The sequence below is a fragment of the Cervus elaphus genome, chromosome 9, assembly GCF_910594005.1.
Source record: "Cervus elaphus chromosome 9, mCerEla1.1, whole genome shotgun sequence".
NCBI lineage: Eukaryota > Metazoa > Chordata > Mammalia > Artiodactyla > Cervidae > Cervus > Cervus elaphus.
In genome coordinates this window covers 86,697,966-86,716,940 of record NC_057823.1, presented here as the reverse complement: position 1 = coordinate 86,716,940, position 18,975 = coordinate 86,697,966, and the positions used below count along the sequence as shown (strand labels likewise).

At 37.4% G+C, this 18,975-nt stretch overlaps 1 long non-coding RNA gene across 1 annotated transcript in view; it reads left to right on the top strand.

Moving 5' to 3' along the window:
* Positions 1-16,618, top strand: part of LOC122699110 — a 29,615-nt gene extending 12,997 nt beyond the window's left edge. The window contains exons 2-3 of the long non-coding RNA XR_006342554.1: positions 1,681-1,767; positions 16,571-16,618. This is a non-coding gene — a long non-coding RNA (uncharacterized LOC122699110). The remainder of the gene's footprint in view (positions 1-1,680; positions 1,768-16,570) is intronic.
* The last annotated feature ends 2,357 nt before the right edge of the window (positions 16,619-18,975 follow it).

The following is an 18,975-nucleotide window of genomic DNA, read 5'->3' as shown; positions in this document are numbered from 1 at the left end:
CATGGAATTCTCCAGGCAAGAATACTGGTGTGGGTAACCACTTCCTTCTCCAGAGGATTTTCCTGACCCAGGGATCGAACCTGGGTGTCCTGCATCTCAGGCAGATTCTTTACCATTTGAGACACTAGGGAAGCCCTTTAATGTCTACAGCTTTTTTATATGATTTTTCCTGTGCAAAATAACTCCAATCAGTTAACTGGAATTTGTTCATCATAAACCATCCTGAAATGATACTCTTATAGATATATCTTAAGGCAATTTCAAGTCTATAATATGCTCAATAAATGCTTTTAATATAGGTGAGGCAGTCTGTGACTCTGTGATTGGTCATAGTTATATTTCCAAGTGTGGGACCTCTACTTTTCACTTTAGAGACATAAATTTAAGAGATGTTTGTACATAAAAGGTTTTTGCTTCTTTGCTATATGTTCACTTTTAGGGAAGCCTTAGCTGTAAATTCAGTACTGTCCTTATACCATAAAGCCAGGAGAGAATTCTTTATATTTCTTTTGCAATATTCTGTTATTTTATTTCTTATCTTCTTTCCCTGTTTCCTTCATTTTTCTTTCCTTTTCTCTATTTTGCAGCAGATTTTTCTCAGTTCACTAAAGACTCTCCAAGAAAAATTATGGTCTTTATTTAAATAGCAAAGGGCTAGGTGTTAGACTATGGCTAGTGTTATTCAAAATTTAAAAGCCATTACCTAAAAACATTATTTCAGAAAAAAATGAAGCATTTTTTAAAAGGCTACATTTGTGGTTCCATCATGAAAGATGTGATAATGTGTTACTAAAATTCTAGTAAAAGAGAATATTCAGATTATATAACTTTTCAGTGTGTATGCAAATATGTGTAGTCTTATTGCTTGCTGTTCCAACAAATTGCAGTCATTCAAAATGAAATGTAGTAGGCTTCTTTAGAGGATTTGTGGAAATAATTTTCAAATCTGTATTTGTGAAGGATGAACTTTTCAAATCTAAATATGGGAGACAGAACTTGGAAATATTTTTGTAGACATTTGGACTGATCTTCCACAACAGGAGAGAAATAAAATTAACTTATTCAGATTGTGCTTATGTTTAAGATAAGAGGAATGAAAGTGGTTTCTGCTATTAGATCCAGCGTTAAAGTGCAACCACAAGAGGAGAAACAGTTTCAGAATGTTCTGTGAAAGTGGCAAAAATGAAATGAAAATCTAAATGTGTGATGAAAAGTGAGCTATCTCTCAAGGGCAGGATTTTCAAAAGGGACTTACCCTAAAATCTCTTCAGACGTTCAATCTGTAGGATGAACATTTAATCTTTTCTGCTCAGCTTTGAAATTATACTCATTTAAATCTGCCTTGTGCCATTTTAGAAAGATCTATACATTTGAGAAGGTATCTGAGTAATTTCTCAAATTAATGCCAAAGGCAAGAGACAAAGTCTTTGAATGTATCTTACTGGGACAAAATCAGAAGGTTTGGGGTCGCAAGTTCAGAGACACAGGGAAATACATAAGCACCAACCAATTCATGTATTCTGCTTATGGACTGTTTGAGGGATAATTTAGCTTCTGCTATTATTCTATGGAACAATCAAGTAACTGCTATGTATGTATTTTTAAATGACTTAATTCAGATTCCACATATTGACTATGAAAGATTCTCTCCCTGACTTGTTTAGATGTGTGATTTTTCAGAACTCTTTCTAGCAACCTTGTGATATGCTTGGATTTTCCACAAAGTATGAAGGAGGATGGAGCGAGAATGTCCAAGGAGGAGGAGAGGTGAGAATTAAAGTAGCACACTGCCTATCAAGCAAATTATATTGACATCTATGTGGAAACTATTTGCCATTATCCTTTAAAATAGCCTAGAATTGTCTCTCAACTTAGTGCTCTATAGTTCTACTCTGTCTTGGAAATAGAAAATGCGTGTAGAAAATTATATATGTATAACTGCCTTCAAATTAACATGGGAGAGATATTTTAAAACTATTGTTTTTAAAATGGATTTTTTTTCTCCTTCCTAACGTGAAAAAAGTTCATAAATCTATAAGCTATTCAGCTAGATGTCTCTGTGATTCTTTCCTGAACTTAGGTCACCCAACTAAGCATATTGTTTGAGATCTGTTTTTAACATGGTACCTCTTAACCTCCTTTTTTTCTGGATTTTACTCACTGTATCTTTGCTGTTGTTATTGTTTAGTCACTAAGTTGTGCCAGCTCTTTTGTGACTCCATGGTCTGTAGCCCACCAGACTCTTCTGTCCATGGATTTCCTAGGCAAGAATACTGGAGTGGGTAGCCATTCCCTTCTCTTGGGCATCTTACCAGCCAAGGGATAAAACTTGCGTCTCCTACACTGGCGGGCAAATTCTTTACCACTGAGCCACCAGGGAGGCCCTCACTATATCTGTCAGTTCAGTCCCTCAGTAATGTCTGAATCTTTGCGACCCCATGGACTGCAGCACACCAGACTTCCCTGTCTGTCACCAACTCCTGGAGCCTACTCAAACTCATGTCCATCGAGTCGGTGATACCATCCAACAATCTCATCCTCTTTTGGCACCTTCTCTCACCTTCACTGTTTCCCAGCATCAGGGTCTTTTTCAGTGAGTCAGTTCTTTGAATCAGGTGGCCAGAGTGTTGGAGTTTCAGCTTCAGCATCAGCCCTTCCAATGAATATTCAAGACTGATTGCATTTAGGATGGACTGGTTGGATCTCCCTGCAGTCCAAAGGATTCTCAAGAGTCTTCTCCAACACCGCAGTTCAAAAGCATCAATTCTTTGGTGCTCAGCTTTCTTTATAGTCCAACTCTCACATCCATACATGATTACCAGAAAAACCATAGCTTTGACTAGATGGACCTTTTTTGGCAAAGTAGTGTCTCAGCTTTTTAACATGCTGTCTAGGTTGGTCATAGCTTTTCTTCCAAGGAGTAAGCGTATTTTATTTTCATGACTGCAGTCAACATATGCAGTGTTTTTGGGCCCAAGAAGTTAAAGTCTCTTACTGTTTCCACTGTTTCCCCATCTATTTTTCATGAAGTGATGGGACCAGATGTCATGATCTTACTTTTCTGAATGTTGAATTTTAAGCCAACTTTTTCACTCTTCTCTTTCACTTTCATCAAGAGGCTCTTTAGTTCTTTTTCACTTTCTGCCATAAGGTTGGTGTCATCTGCATATCTGGGGTTATTGGTATTTCTCCTGGCAATCTTGATTCCAGCTTGTGCTTCATCCAGCCCAGCATTTCTCATGATGTACTCTGCATATAAGTTAAATAAACAGGGTGACAATATACAGCCTTGATGTACTCCTTTCCTGATTTGGAATCAGTCTGTTGTTCCATGTCCAGTTCTAACTGTTGCTTCTTGATCTGCATTCAGATTTCTCAGGAGGCAGGTCAGGTGATCTGGTGTTCCCATCTCTTGAATTTTTCACAGTTTGTTGTGATCCACACAGTCAAAGGCTTTGGCATAGTCAATAAAGCAGAAGTAGATGTTTTTTTGGAACTCTCTTGCTTTTTCGAGGATCCAGTGGATGTTGGCAATTTAATCTCTGGTTCCTCTGCCCTTTCTAAATCCAGCTTGAACATCTGGAAATTCATGGTTCACACACTGTTGAAGCCTGGCTTGGAGAAATTTGAGCATTACTTTACCAGCGTGTGAAATGAATGCAATTGTGCAGTAGTTTGAACATTCTTTGGCACTGCCTTTCTTTGGGTTTGGGATGAAAACTGACCTTATCCAGTCCCGTGGCCACTGCTGTGTTTTCCAAGTTTGCTGGCATATTGAGTGCAGCACTTTCACAACATATTCTTTTAGGATTTGAAATAGCTCAACTGGAATTCCACCACCTCCATTAGCTTTGTTCATAGTGATGCTTCTTAATGCCCACCTGACTTCGCATTCCAGGATGTCTGGATCATGTGATCAGTTTGATTAGTTTTCTGTAATTGTGGTTTTCATTCTATCTTCCCTCTTGATGGATAAGGATAAGAGGCTCGTGGAAGCTTCCTGATGGAAGAGACTAACTGTGGAAACTGGGTCTTTTTCTGATGGGCAGGGCCATACTCCTTAAATCTTTAATCCAATTTTCTGCTGATGGGTGAGGCTGTGTTCCCCCTCTGTTGTTTGACCTGTGGTGAAACTACGGTGGAGGTAATGAAGATAATGGCGACCTCCTTTAAAAGGTCCCATGCAAACATTGCCACACTCAGTGCCCCTGACCCTGCAGCAGTCCACCACTGACCCACACCACTGCCAGAGACTCCTGGACTCACAGGCAAGTCTGGGTCAGTGTCTTGTGGGGTCACCGCTCCTTTCTCCTGGGTCCCTGTGCACACAAGGTTTTGTTTGTGCCCTCCAAGAGTCTGTTTCCCCAGTCCTGTGTAAGTTCTGGTGGCTCTATGGTGGGGTTAATGGTAATCTCCTCCAGGAGGGCTTATGCCATATCCAGGTCTGCTCTACCCAGAGCCCCTGCCCCCACAGCAGGCCACTGCTGACCCGTACCTCCTCAGGAGATACTCAAACACACAAAGGCAGGTCTGACTCAGTGTCTCTGGGGTCTCCTGGTGCGCACAAGGTTTTGTTTGAACCCTCTGAGCGTCTGTGGAGGGTATGTAATTTGTCTCCAAACATGATTTTGCCCCTCCTACCATCTTGCTGGGGCTTCTACTTTGCCCTTGGACGTAGGGTGTCTTTTTGGTGGGATCCACCAAAAAATGGTGATCCAACATTTTCTGGTTGATGGTTGTTCAGCAGAAAGTTGTAAGTTTGGATTTTTCACAGAAGATGAGCGCATGTTCTTCTACTCTACCATCTTGAAACTCCAGGACCTCTCAAGAGTTCTCTTCACTCTTGAAGTAAAATCACTTTACTTGTTAATTGAACTCATTCCTTTAGGTATTTGTTGAATGTGTAAATATTCAGGAATTTATTTATTCATCTATTTATTACAGTAAACCAAAAGGATACTGAACACCTACTCAAAATAATGTTTAGTCCTGGGTGCTTGTGGTTTTCATTAATGACCAGCACCTGACTCTTTCTTTTGAATAGCTTGCAATGCACCAGAAGATGTAATATGTATTCAAAAATAAGTGTAATACAAGAAAGAGAATGATGCCTCTGGAGAAGACAGGATTGCTACTTAAGATAATTCAAAAGATGAAATTAGCTACATATTGGTTTAGTATTTCATTTGCACTAACCTCTCCATCTAGTAACCAAGAATCATTTCAAACAGATTGTTTTAGGAGGGAAAGATGCACAAACGGAACCTGCTTAAAAGAGACTTTTTTCATCTAGCATCTTCTGAATAATTCTGGACCTCAGGCACGTTTTTCTATTTCTAGGTATTGAAACTCAGATTTCTTCCTGTCTTCTTCTTTCAGAAGTCAGCTTCCTCCACCATATGGGGGAGGAGGCGGAAAAGACTCAGTTTGGGTGTCTCTCTTCAGTCCTCTTTAGGGCTACATGTTTTTTTCCACAGCTGCTCCTTGTAGTCTCCCTAAGGTTACCACACCAGCCAGAGAAAATCTACAAAATTTGTGTTAGTATACGTATGGAGTCATTTTAAAAGGGAAATGGTAAGGTAGGATAGGACTTGATAACTAGAACTTACCTAGCGTACCAGAGAGACAGTACTGCAGTAAGTTAGGCCCTTCCCAACACGGCCCTATTGAAATTCAACTTTTCTGAGATTCTGGCTCTCATTCTAGCATCTTCTTCACTTCTCTATGAGAATCTCCAACCACACCTCTCCTTAACTGCCATCCTACTTACAGGAATGCTCCTACTCTCTGCCTCCAACTCCTCCCTCCATTTGTTCAGTCCAAGGTCTTCATCTGGAGAAGAGCCATTAGGATGCCAGAGACACACCAACCATTGATGCTTTTTGTCTCTTGTTTTCTTATTCCTTGGACAATTGAGCCGACATGAACTGCAGATAGCAGTTTTTAAACTATGACATGCTAAGGGCAAATATAGGCATCTCTCTGAGAGACAAATGTTAATTTTCAGGAACAGCAAAAAGTCCAAACTCATACTGAAAAATGAAATGTTTCCTTAATTAACAAGTTCCATTTCCCTTCCCATGCAGTCAGTATATCTGTAAGATTTCACTGAGTCATAAACCAAAACAAAATTTAATGGCTTCACAGCAACTGTTTATTTAGCTTTTTGTTTCCACAGTCACGATGGTGATTTGGGCCGGGGTTCTAAGATCATTTTGCTCCTGATTGTAGCTGATTGTGTCTCACTCTTGTGTCTGCTGTTTGCTGATAACCCAGCTAGGGTACCCCTGATGTGGCATCTTGCACATGCCCAGGGGTTAGCTCAGTGTTAACTGGGATGACAGGACTGCCTGGACTGTGTGTGTCGCGTCATCTGGGACATTCGCTCACAACATCCAGCAAACCTGCTCATTTCACATCATTGCAAAGACAGGGCCTCCTTCACATGGCAGCTAAAGTGTTCCCAGAGCATCAGGAAGTCAGGTCCCAAAGGGCAAAGCCCTGTCGACCTTGTGCTGCATCACATTTGCTAAAGTAGCATCGAGCAGTGCAAGTCAGTGACTCATCCAGATTTAAGGGGCAGAGAACTGCGTCCTATCTACTCTCGGGAAGGTCTACAAAGTTATGTGGCAAAGTTGTGGATGTGGGGAGGGAAAGAACTGGAGGCTATGTTAAAAATCCGTAAGACCTATTTTTGTGTAGAGTAGGAATTGTTTTTTTCCTGCTTGAAGTCTACCAGAATGAGAAAGAAACTACATTATGTTGTAATGACTGGCTCCTTCTCTAGCCTAAGAAGGAGTTCAAGTTGACAGTCCTTCACTTCTCCTGAAGTCCCCCTCCACATAAAATGGAGAAAGGATGAGATTTGGGGGAAGACAGGAGTTATCCAATTTTTCCTTTTGCCATTGGCATTGATAGAGCCCACTCTAGAGACAGTAAAAATGGAAGACTGATATGGTCATGTTTTAAACTGTGGAGGTGGTGTACAGGAAACCTTAAGTTACTAATTAACTATGTAAAATAACTGCTTGTTTTTGTAGCTGCTGTTTTTCTAATTTTTAACTTGCTTGAAAATATCTCCACAAGCCATAGATCTTTAGCCAAGTAGGTACATCAGTAACTTAGAAAGTTGACACAATTTGAAAGATTTCAAAACCCCTTGGTTTAAGAAGTTATATCCTAAAACACCTACTAAAAGGCAAATGTAGTTCTAGAAAGTGATGCCTGGAGAAATGAAGTATATAGATAGAGAACAAACTTTGACACAATGTAATTCAGCAGATAAAATATTTTATGAGGGAGGTAGAAGGAAAATATAATGATATATTCCACTGGGATGTCCTGAGAAGTCAGGAAGTAGCCTGGGGTGCTGGATTCATACGGATTTCAGAAAGAAGATGCAGCCGGGGATACTTCATATTCTAATCAAACCCCACATGCACATTTTCTCCTAATATGGTATTCAAGTCCCACTTTAAAAAAATAGTTTGTAACAATAGAGTAAAAAATGTTTCCAAATTGCATTCTAGTAGGAAAGCTTCCTGAATGAAACATTTTTTAAACCATGTTTCTTCTTTTATTTAAAGGATAAGATTTACTGTGTTTGTCTCTCACATGTTTTTAAAGGAAAAATTCATAGAAAACTGAATGTGATATATTCTTATTGATAAGTAGTCCAGTAAAACTTATCACAAAGAGCCTTGGAAGTATGGCCAGAGTCTGCATTTTTATGTATTTGTATTTCCCTCTACTCTGTCATTATATTAAAAACTTCAGAACACTTACTAAATGATGATTAGAAAATGTATATGTTAATAAGGTTTGTGGCCAATAATCTTGCAGTTCATAATCTATCAGAGTTCACACAACACATCCCACAGATATATGGCCAAGTAGATAATCTGAAAATTGAACGGATGAAGTTGGGAATTTATAAATGAGTAATGAACTAAGTATATTTAATGGGATTCTCAGTGACAAAGTCACACGCTATGTGCATGTTTAGACCACCTGGGATGGGATCAAATGGCCATCGTTCTGAAAGAGGCAAGGGTTTATAGAAGAGATGGTATTTCATGAGTTTTTTCTATGAAAGAAAGGGGAGAGTTTGGTCATCTGATAATACTCTAGGCTCTTAACTCTTCAGGTGTTGTTGGTAGTTTGAAAGTAGTCTTTCTTAATGATTATTTTTTAGCATATCTTTTTCAGTTTTATTGAGATATAATTGACATGTAATTATATATATATAGTGTAAAACATAATGATTTGATATATGCATATATTCTTAAATGCTTACCACAAAAAGTTCAGGCCTTTTGTCTTAGTTCTGAGTTCTTGATATCTTTATAATGGTATTAAACTGAAAATGGGTATATAATTACTTAATTGGAAAATACATAAATATAATTGAAAGTAATTTGTGTGCCTTTTCTCTTCTTTCTTCTGTCTACCATTTGTATTAATATATACAGATTTCAGACTCTGCTTTTCAGGTGTGACCTTCTAAGTCAGAGAAGGCTTTTTCTACAGAAAAGGACCAGACCCTCTTGCCACTGAGGTGTTTTGTTTTAGGATCTAGTTTCCTTGTACATCTGTAGGCAGCTTTTGCTTTTATCTTCTCAGCTAAATTAGTTCCTGCATGTTAAAAAAGGGGAAGTGGTGAACCGCCCCCACGGAAGACTTTATTTGGTTTTTAAAAGAGGGTTTGTTAGGATCCTGCTGTGGTTATTATAGGAGACAATTTTAGCACTTTGAGCTGTGTGTTTTCCAGAGGAAGTGTTTAAAGAAGAATTTTGCAAAATGTTGAAGGTTAACATTTCAGCCTTGCTAGTTGTTAAAGGTCAGGATATGTTTTGTGATTAAGTTTGAGAGAATTCTTGGGTAATATGAGTGATAGAAATTAATAAGGAAATATTATATAGGGCATCAACACTTTCATTCCTTCAACTTACTATTCAATATACCTGAAAATTCTTTGCATTTCTTTTTTAGTGAAATATGTTGTTGGAAACAACTCAAACGGCTTTCCCAAGAGTTAGTGGGTGGTAATTTTAAATACAAACAATATTACAGTGTGTACAGTGGTGGAAAAGGGCACTGACAAATGTCTAGATCTTTTTTATATTACGGATCTATGTGGCTTATATTTCCATATATGCAAAATTCCTTGACACAATACAGTATTAGTGGTTGTTCAGGACACATGAATGGAACAATCTACTTGTTGGTACTATGATGTAATAACTTGAAATTCCATACATGTTACAAAAAATCTAGATAGGTAAATTGGTGTTTTGACAGTGAAAGAAATACTAGTTAATATTGAACAAAGTTAGTTTCATTGTTTTTAATGGTGTTCTTCAAACCATTGCTGTGAATTTTTAATTGCTTCCAGTTTCTTAACTAGGTATCGGTTGTTGTGATACATGTAGAGAAATCATATGTGAAACTGTATCACTGCTTCAGTCCTGGAACATGGCAGTTACTCAACTACTGTGGAATGTATTATAGCTAAACAACACATAGTGTGCAGGAAATATTATCTATAAGGAAATATTAAGTATTCATTAGGCCTAGAAATCTGCTTCCAGGAGAGCAAAAGAGGAAACTGGAGAGAGCCTAAAAATGTCAAAATGTCAAAATCTTTTCTCAAAGGTCATCCAAAGGGAACTAAAGTGCTCATTATCACATATAGGGTCCTCATTTCAGATTGGGAAACTGGGAAGGAGGGTATTTGCCAATAGGCCTTTATTTAAGCAAGTAGGAAGAAATTCTCCAAACAGTAATTATGGAACACCTCAAAAGCTCTTGCTATTTGCCACTCAGAGTGCTAAGTGACTTACAGATGGTATCTTAATTCACCCTAACAATGACTGGATGAGGTAGATAAGGATAGTCCTACCTTTGAAGCAGTAACTGTTGAAGGCACTTACAACTACTTCAAAGTTAGTTTATATGTTCTGGTTAGTAGCTGTTGTCAACTTTGAGATTAACAACACTGAAGCTCCATCCTGTGCTTGGCCGACTCATCACTGATTAAGCCTGAGTTCATTCCCTTTACTTCTTAACAGAATCCCGTTTCTGTGCTGGTTGGCACAGTAGCTTAATTTTTGTCTTTATTGCTTTGTTTTTCTGCCACTTTCCTACTCTTTGTCTCCTCCTCCCTCCCCGCCCCCCCCCCCCCCCCAACACACCAGGAACTGTATAGATTAAAAAGCAAAATTGCACCTGTTTACAATCCATTAACTTTTTTTTTCAAGTATAAAACTTTCTATAGCAATTTAAACGTGGCATTTTTCAAGAAGTGCTTGTTACAATTATTAACATTTCTTCTTAATAGAACAGAGAGTGTGGACACAGTCTCCATCTCTACGGAGCAAACACGTGCGTATGAGATCAGGAGAAATGACTGTTGGTCACCTCGGTTTTATTCAGTAGTTGGTAACTGTAACTTGTAACTTGCAGTTTGCATGCACGTTGCAAACCTCCCTTTAAGGCAGGCTTCTTGCAACTGTTACTTAGTATCACTTTTACTTCTGCAGCCTCGCAGCCTCAGGGCCGCGTTCTGACAGCTCAGCAGATTCCCGCCTTGGCTGGCTCGACCTCAGTTCCTCCTCCTGGATCTCTAATCTCTCCACGCATAACTCAAGATTGGGCATCCTGCTTCCCAGTTGTGACATTTTAATCCACTGCCCCCACTTCCTGTGTTATCCCTTTATTTTCAGTTCTGTCCGTGATAAAAATATCATTTATTCATTATCATAAATTTTACATTTAGTTCTGTGTTGTTTCCTACAGCAGTCTGCCTTGCGTTTTTTGCCTAACTATATTCTCAAAGTTAGAATGTTCCTTTCCTTAATGCCAGCCAAGGACAAATGTTGAATGCCAATAGTTACTGCTTTGAATGGTAGTAGATACGAAAAATAAATGAGAGTGCACCCCCAGCCCCCACTTTAGACCTCATTTCTCAGCCTCTCCATTTCTCCCAGGAGTTTTCTAGTAGTATTCTATAGGCCTGTGTACTTATAAAAGGATTGATGTAGTTACACTTGATATGTGTCTTATTCTTCTACATCCAGTCTATTACGGACTTGGGTTTCCTCCTCTTTCACCATTTCTCAAATTTATCCTTTTGTTCCCTTTTCAAGTGCCCCACTATTAGTCAGATTTTTAGCATATCATGCCTGAATTAATGGATTTAGTCTTATGGCTAATATGGAAAATTAACTCATCTCTCCATAGACCCAACCTACCTAACTTATTAAAACATTCTGTTCATATGTCACCCCCCAGTTATAGAAACTATAATGTCCTTCTAATGTATCAATTTCAAGTTCTTCAGCCATATATTTAAGTCTCAGACTACCTGACTGTATAATTTTTCTCATTGCTCCATAATATATTCAGTCTATTTTGCCCCAACTGATTTTATCCATTCTCTTTCCACATGCATTATACTCATTCCTATCTCTTTTCTTTAATTAAGTTGCTTCTGAGGATTGAGGATGTCTTGGTTACTATCCTTTGCTTACACTCCAATTAGATTTTCCTGTGTCCTTCATGAAACATTATCTAAACATTCAATTTATTTTTAAACACACACACATAACTATCTTTCCCAAATGTTCAAGGCAAAGATATTTATTCTGTAATTTAACTTTTAATGGTTTGTAAATTATTCTGTTTTAACATTAAAATGTAATGCCCTTAATGTCTAGATTAAATATAATTTTCTTATTGTTTAGATATTATTAAATGTTTAAGAAACATCTTGGTTCAAAATTCCATCATGGTCTTCATTATCAACAAAGGTCTTCTGTATTTTGAGAACAAGGAAAAAAGTAGTCAACTTCTAAAGGCTTGGATTTCTCTTTGCTGAGGGATAAATATATTCTAGACATAATGCTAAACCTTCAAGTTGTAAATTGTCTTTCACTTTTTCTGCTTCTAAAATAAATAGTGTTTTTAGCAGCAATTTAAGATTGTTCATATCAGACAATATTTTGTAAAATCAGATTCATGCTATTTTATAAAATAGCTTTTAGGAAGTCATATACTATGTTCCCTGGGTCAAGAAGCTCCCCTGGAGAAAGGAAATGGCAACCCATTCCAGTATTCTTGCCTGGAAAATCCCAATCTATGGGGCTGCAAAGGAATCGGACATGACTGGGCAACTAAACAATACTATGTTTACTGTTAGTTCAAAAACAAGAAGGCTCTTCCCTCGTTTTCTTCAAGCAGAGCTCTGGGCAATTAAAATACATCCAAGTGTCTGAAAGGACAGAACCTATTTCTAGCTCCCTCCTGATCACCTGAGCAGTATATTCTCACCATTGGGGGCCATTGGTCTTGTGGCTTTTGCTTCCTGCTCACTAGACTGTTAGACTGCTGGTTGATGGGCTGAGGGTGTGACTTTGTTCATTTCCTTTCTGTCACCTCTCAAAGCCCTGGTTTGTTGCTTTACCTAAGACCTCTCTGCTACCTAGCTAAGCCTGGCTTCCTGTCCATGGTCCCAGCTCAGCTGGAAGAAACTTGAAAGAGGGTCTGAAAGTCTGCTGAGTGTTTGAGGCCTTCCTCAAACTTCTCACTTACCTTCAGTGCTGGCAACAGCCAGGTCAGAGGAGAAAGTACTAGGGGTGACTTAAATTTTAGCACAGTAAAAATGCTAAGCATTCTGCTGGCTGAAATTGCATGGGGTAAGGAAGGGAATGGAAATTTTAGGGCAAAGCACTAGTTTATATTGTGTGTATGTGTTTGGGTTTAATAATATTTCTAGTACCTTCTGTTGGTGAGGAACAATAAGAATTTGACATCCTTTCATGGTGGTGCTTGGGTAAATCGCTCCTACTTACTCTAAGGAGAAGTAGGATGATTTTGGAGCTGGTGCAAGTCAAAAGTCTGGATTTAAAAAGGATATTGGTGAGTCCACAGTCAATATTAGGGACAGGCAGAGGTTTAATAGTGAAAAATGAATAGTCATCCTAGAAGAGATATGCAGGACCTATTTCCTATATAATGAATATGAATATTTCTTTTCCAAACAAAAGTAGAGTCTGCAAGAGAAGTTTCTTTGGAAAGAGTTAAACCTGGGGTAAGGGTGGACTATTCTAGCAGGAGGGACTTTTCAGGTGTCTTCCTTGCAATGACATCTCTGAAAAGCCTGGATGTGAATTCCAGAGACACGGCCATAGATATGATGGGACAGGCTTATTCCATCCAATTTTAGGGTGAGTAATCAACTCTCTGAAAACAGCACACATCACCCAAGGGCAAACAAAAACCACTTGTGAGTAACCCACATCTGTGAATTCTCTGAGATTTACCATAGACCTAGGAATGAAAGCTTAGAGAGTCTCCATCAATCTGTAAATTGGCACAGTTACTAAGGTAAACAGTATGGGGTTTCCTCAAAAAATTAAAAATAGAGCTACCAGGGTAATGGTGGAGGGGATAAATTAGGAGGTTGGGATTAACACATAAAAATAGATAATCAATAAAGACCTACTATATAGCACAGGAAACTCTACTGACTACTCTGTAATGACCTATACAGGAAAATAGACTGAAAAAGAATAGATATATGAATATGTATGACTAAATTGCTTTGTTGTACACCTGAAAATACAACATTGTGAATTAACCATACTCTAATATAAAATAAAAAAATAGACCTGCCATATGATCTAGCAATCCCACTGCTAAGTATAAATCTGAAGAGTATAAGATCACTATCTCAAAGAAATGTCTACATTCCCTTGTTAAATGGAATATTATTGACAATAGTCAGGACATGGAAACAATTGTCCACAGATAAAGGGATAAGAGAAAGATGTGGTATATATATAATTGGTATATTATTCAGCCATAAAACAGAAGGCAATCTTGCTATTTGTGACAGTATGGCTGGACTTTCAGGGAATTATGCAAAATGAAATGAATAAGACAGAGAAAGATAAATATTATATGAATTCGCTTGCATGTGGAATCTAAAAATAGGAAACTCACAGAAACAGAAAGTAGAGTGGTGGTTAGTATGGACTGAGGGATGAGGAAAATGGGAAGATAGTGGTCAAAGTGTACAAACTTTTGGTTATAAATAAGTTTCAGAAACCTAATGTACTGTAACTATAGTTAATGGCGCTGTTTTGTACACTTGAAAGTTGCCGTGAGTGAAACTTTAATGTCCTCACCATAACAATAATAACAAAATGGCAGTTATGTGAGTAAAGAATGTATTAGCGAACCTTATTCTGACAAACATTTTGCAATATATAGTTGTATCAAGTCATCACATTCTATTCCTTAAACTTACACAAATTAATATATCAAGTACATCCCAATACAGCTGGAAAAAACCAAGCTGAGTTACTTCTGGGTGTCTTGACTGAGGTCACTGTCAGAGTGCTACTTCTTTACTTTTGCTTTGTCACTACATACACACATACACCACTATTATGAGTTATTTAATATACATGTCATATATAATCACATATGTGTTCTAAGTTGCTTTAGTCATATGCCTGATCCTGTGTGACCCTGTGGACTGTAGCCCACCAGGCTTCTCTGCCATGGGATTCTCCAGGCAAGAACACTGGAGTGGATTCCCAGGCCCTTTTCCAGGGGATCTTTCTGACCCAGGTATTGAACCCAGGTCTCCTGCATTGCGGGCAGTATTTTTACCATTTGAGCCACCCAGGGAAGCAGCCTTCCAACTGTAATTATGTATCATTGGGTATAGACATACATATATAGGACTTCCCTGATGATCCAATGGCTAAGGATCCACCTGCCAATGCAGGGGACGCAGGTTCAATCGCTGGTCTGGGAATACCCAAACACCGCAGAGCAGCTGAGCCTGTGTGCCACAGCTAATGAGCCCATGTGCTGACCTACTGAAGCCCATGTGCCTGGAACCCATGCTTCAAACAGGAGAAACCACTGCAACAAGACGCTCATGCGCTGCGACAAAGAGTAAGTCACACTTGCTGCGACTAGAGAAAGCCTACACCCAGCAACAAAGACCCAGCGCAGCCAAAAATAGAGAATTAAATAACCAAGCATACATGTATATATCTTTATTAGGCAGTGTTTTGCCACAAGAGCAAACATCCACAATAAACCCTTCTCAGATGATATTTTATATTTTAACAAATTGGGAATTAGAGGAGTGTCCAGAATGAAGATATTTATATATTAGAATTTTTGAAGATTGACTTGATGGTTTGGGGTTGCTAAATGAGTATAAATTTTAAGACCACTTGACGTTAAACCCTCTCCAAAGAGTGATCTGAAATTCCATTTCTTAAAGAAGTAGATGAAGCTGAAATAAGCGGAAATTCTGAGGTACATGTGGTATATACCAAAAATATCTGCATTTTCTACACAAGGAATAAACACTCTCTAACCCCTTTGCTTTTTCATAATTTAATTAACTGACAGTTATAGATCCTTATATGAATACAGGATAAGATAATAAAGCATAAAATTCAAAGAGTTCAAGCATAATATATGGGGAGCTGTTTCAGAAACAAACGCATTTTTTAAAGAGTATGAATTTATTCTTCTAATGAAACTTAGAAGTCATTATTTAGGTAGGCTTCTAGTTTCAGTTCAGTATTTCACATTGAAAAAGTTAATCATAAGCCAAATGGGAAGTGATAGCTGAAACATAAAAAATATACATTTTTTCAAAATTTTACTTTTAGAATATTCAATAAGCAATACAATCTTAAAATTTCCCCTCTTCCAAACTGGAATCTTTAGAAGCAATAATGGCTTATGAAATTTTCTAAATTTTAAAAAATGACTTTAGAAAAATAATTATATGGAAATACATCAGTATAGAGCCAGAAACCACTAATTCAGTTCTATAATTAATGAAATACTTATAAGCAGCTCTGTGAAGGGGAAATTTTCTTATTGGGACACTTCAGTGTGTGAGAGTGTGAACTGTGGAACAAACCTTCTCCTTTCAAGTCGCCTCTGCCATTGACAACTGTGTGAACTTGAACAAGTTATGGACTTGCTTATGTCTCAGTTTACTCATCTTGAAAACGGAGATAAAATAGAACAAACCTCAAGCGGTTGTCAGGAAGATGAAACAAGGTTATGTAAAGTACTTGGAGCATATCCCTGGCACATAGGGAGTTTGAGTAAGGGTTTGTTATCATTATTAGTGCAAACTAGTTTCCTGCAGGCTGTTTACAACTTTTTTCCACATTTAAATATCAGAAGAATGATACAGAATTTTTACTTTCTCTTGACCAAAAAAAACAAAACTGGCCATATGGTAGCAGTGGCTATAGCCCTTCCCACTCCTGGTCCTGCTTCTCCCGTTCAAGTTGACTTCCACCCTTGCAGTCCTGGGTGGGTCACAGCACTTCAATGCCAAGAACCTTTATGGAGCAGAACTTGTGCTGATGGGGCCACTCAGGACAGGGCATTTCTGTTCTCCCCTCACCTCTTGAAATTAAGGATGTGTTTTTTAATAAGTAAAAATGCCAAAGTTAAAACAGAAGTAAAAACGTTTGAGGATGTCCTTTTCTTTTTCTTTTCTTTTATGCTCTTGGAGCTCATTGCGTTTCAGCTGTCCTCGCCTTTGGCCCCATCCTGTGGTCATTCATTCATGTTCACTCTCTATGTCTTCAGTGAGAACCACCCAAATTGTAAATAGCCTTTATAATTGCAGGTGACTTAACATGAGATAGCATCTAACATCTATCTTCATCCATTTTTAATACTCCCTTTACCCTTGTTGTGCTAAATTAAACTGACACTTGTTTTTTAGGTTGTTTTTCTGTAGAAAACACTATAAGCCAGCTAGATCAATAAAAAAAGTAACCATGAAAATAAATCCTTTTACAGAAAATATTAATGTTGAAATATTTCATTTTCATGCCATTACAAATGTTGTTTTAGTCCATGATACTCTGAACATCTAGATCCTATAATGACAAATACATCATTCATGGGTCTGACATTATTTAATTTACCTGAACAAATAAGACCATTTTCAGACACCTTCTTGTCATCTGATATAATGAATGGAATAGCTCAAACATTTGTGCATTAACACTCTGATGTTAAGGTGATAAAATTCTCAAATTTGTCTAAACCTATACTGTATTTTTCTTCATTATATCTTTTATAAGATCTTAACAGAGACAGTATTTTCCTTTAAATCAGTGACAAAATGTCACTCAGTCTCATAAGGCTGACTCATTTTACAACTTGCTTCAGAAATGTGTTACAGTGTTAGGCATTAAATTACAGATTTAGGTGATATTCTATGTGGGTTTTCTGAATTGCAAGAAATAGATATGATAATAAAATGTTATACATTTCAGTATATTCTGCTTCAAGCTGTCAGTTGATCATTTAATGATCAGCCTGTTTTTTTTAGACAGATGATATTCAGATTAATTTTAAAGTTGATATTTTTGCACTGCATGGATTATTTTCACTACTTTAGCTTCCTATAATTTGTTTCATCCCTTCATAGTCTCTTTTAGAAAAAAAATGTTAAAATTTATAATTCCTGACCTGAAATATCTCAGGAAACTTCATTCATTTTGACAAACAAAAATAGCAGAATACTAGAACTGGGCACCACTTCCCACCGTATCTCTGAAAGTGTGACTTTTCAAACTCAGATAGGCAGAAAGATAGCCAAAAGCATCATTTTTATTGCTTGGTTTCTATTTTTTAAACTAAATTAATATTAATTTCACTTAATCTAAAATAAATTGATTTTTAAATTTAATCCATTGAATAGGTAATAAGATCATCTTTCAAAATAAAAAAAACATAGAATTATGTGTATTGTGCAAAGCCTGACTTCTATTATCTCTTTTTTGCATTTTCCTCCTCTCCGCCTTATACATACATTGGTAAATACCATATTTAATTGTGCATTCTTCCAGAGATTCAGTAGACAAATATGTCAATAAAAACACAAAAGCAAAAATCACAAAGAAGAATGACAATTTGATGCCGTCAAAAAAAGAAGATAAAGAGAAAACAGGTACACATCAGAAAAAGCCACAAATAAAATTAAAAGATAAGTCATGATATAGAAGAAAATATTGTCTCACATAAAGCAAATGATAGATTGTTTTCTAGGAAGTAAAAAGAAACACTAAAGTTAATCAATATGAAAAAGACAAACAATAAAATTTTTTTAAAAAGTAGGTAAAAGATTAAAACAGTAATTTCACAGAAGAGGAAATCCCAATGGTCCTTAAACACATAAGATGATATTTCAGCTGCAAAAATCAGCGAAATGCTAACTTAAAACAATAAGATGTTATGTTTCTACCATTAGATGGACAAAGATCAGAAAGTTTGAAAATATCAAGTACTAGGGAATCATCTTTATAGATATCTAATAACGGATACTGTGGTGGGTAGCCTTTCCCTTCTCCAGAGGATTTTCCAACCCAGGGATTGAACTCAGGTCCCATGGATCAAACCTAGGTCTCCTTTTTTTTTGGCAGGCAGATTCTTTACCAGCTGAACCACAAGGGAAGCCCAAGAATACTGGAGTGAGTAGCCTATCCCGTCTCCAGGGGAATCTTCCTGACCCAGGAGTCAAACCCAGGTCTCCTGCATTGAAGGTGGATTCTTTACCCACTGAGCTATCAGAGAAGCCCAATAATGGGAGTATGAATTAAAGTCCCTTTAGCAGTGTTTGGTAACATTTAAACATTTTCTGTATTTGAAATTTATGTTGGTGTGCAGTATGAAGTATGGATTTTACTTAAAAAAATATATTTCAAAAGTTTACACAGCTGCTTTCACATCTTTTGTTTAAAAAGTCTGTCTTTTTCCCTGACTTGAGATGCCATCTTTGCCATATACTAGATTCATGTGTGTATTAGGGTCAGCTTCTGAATTTACCAATTTGTTCATTGATCTGTCAATTCATGTGTCACTTCCACACTGTTTTAATTATTAAAAATTTATGATATGATTTAT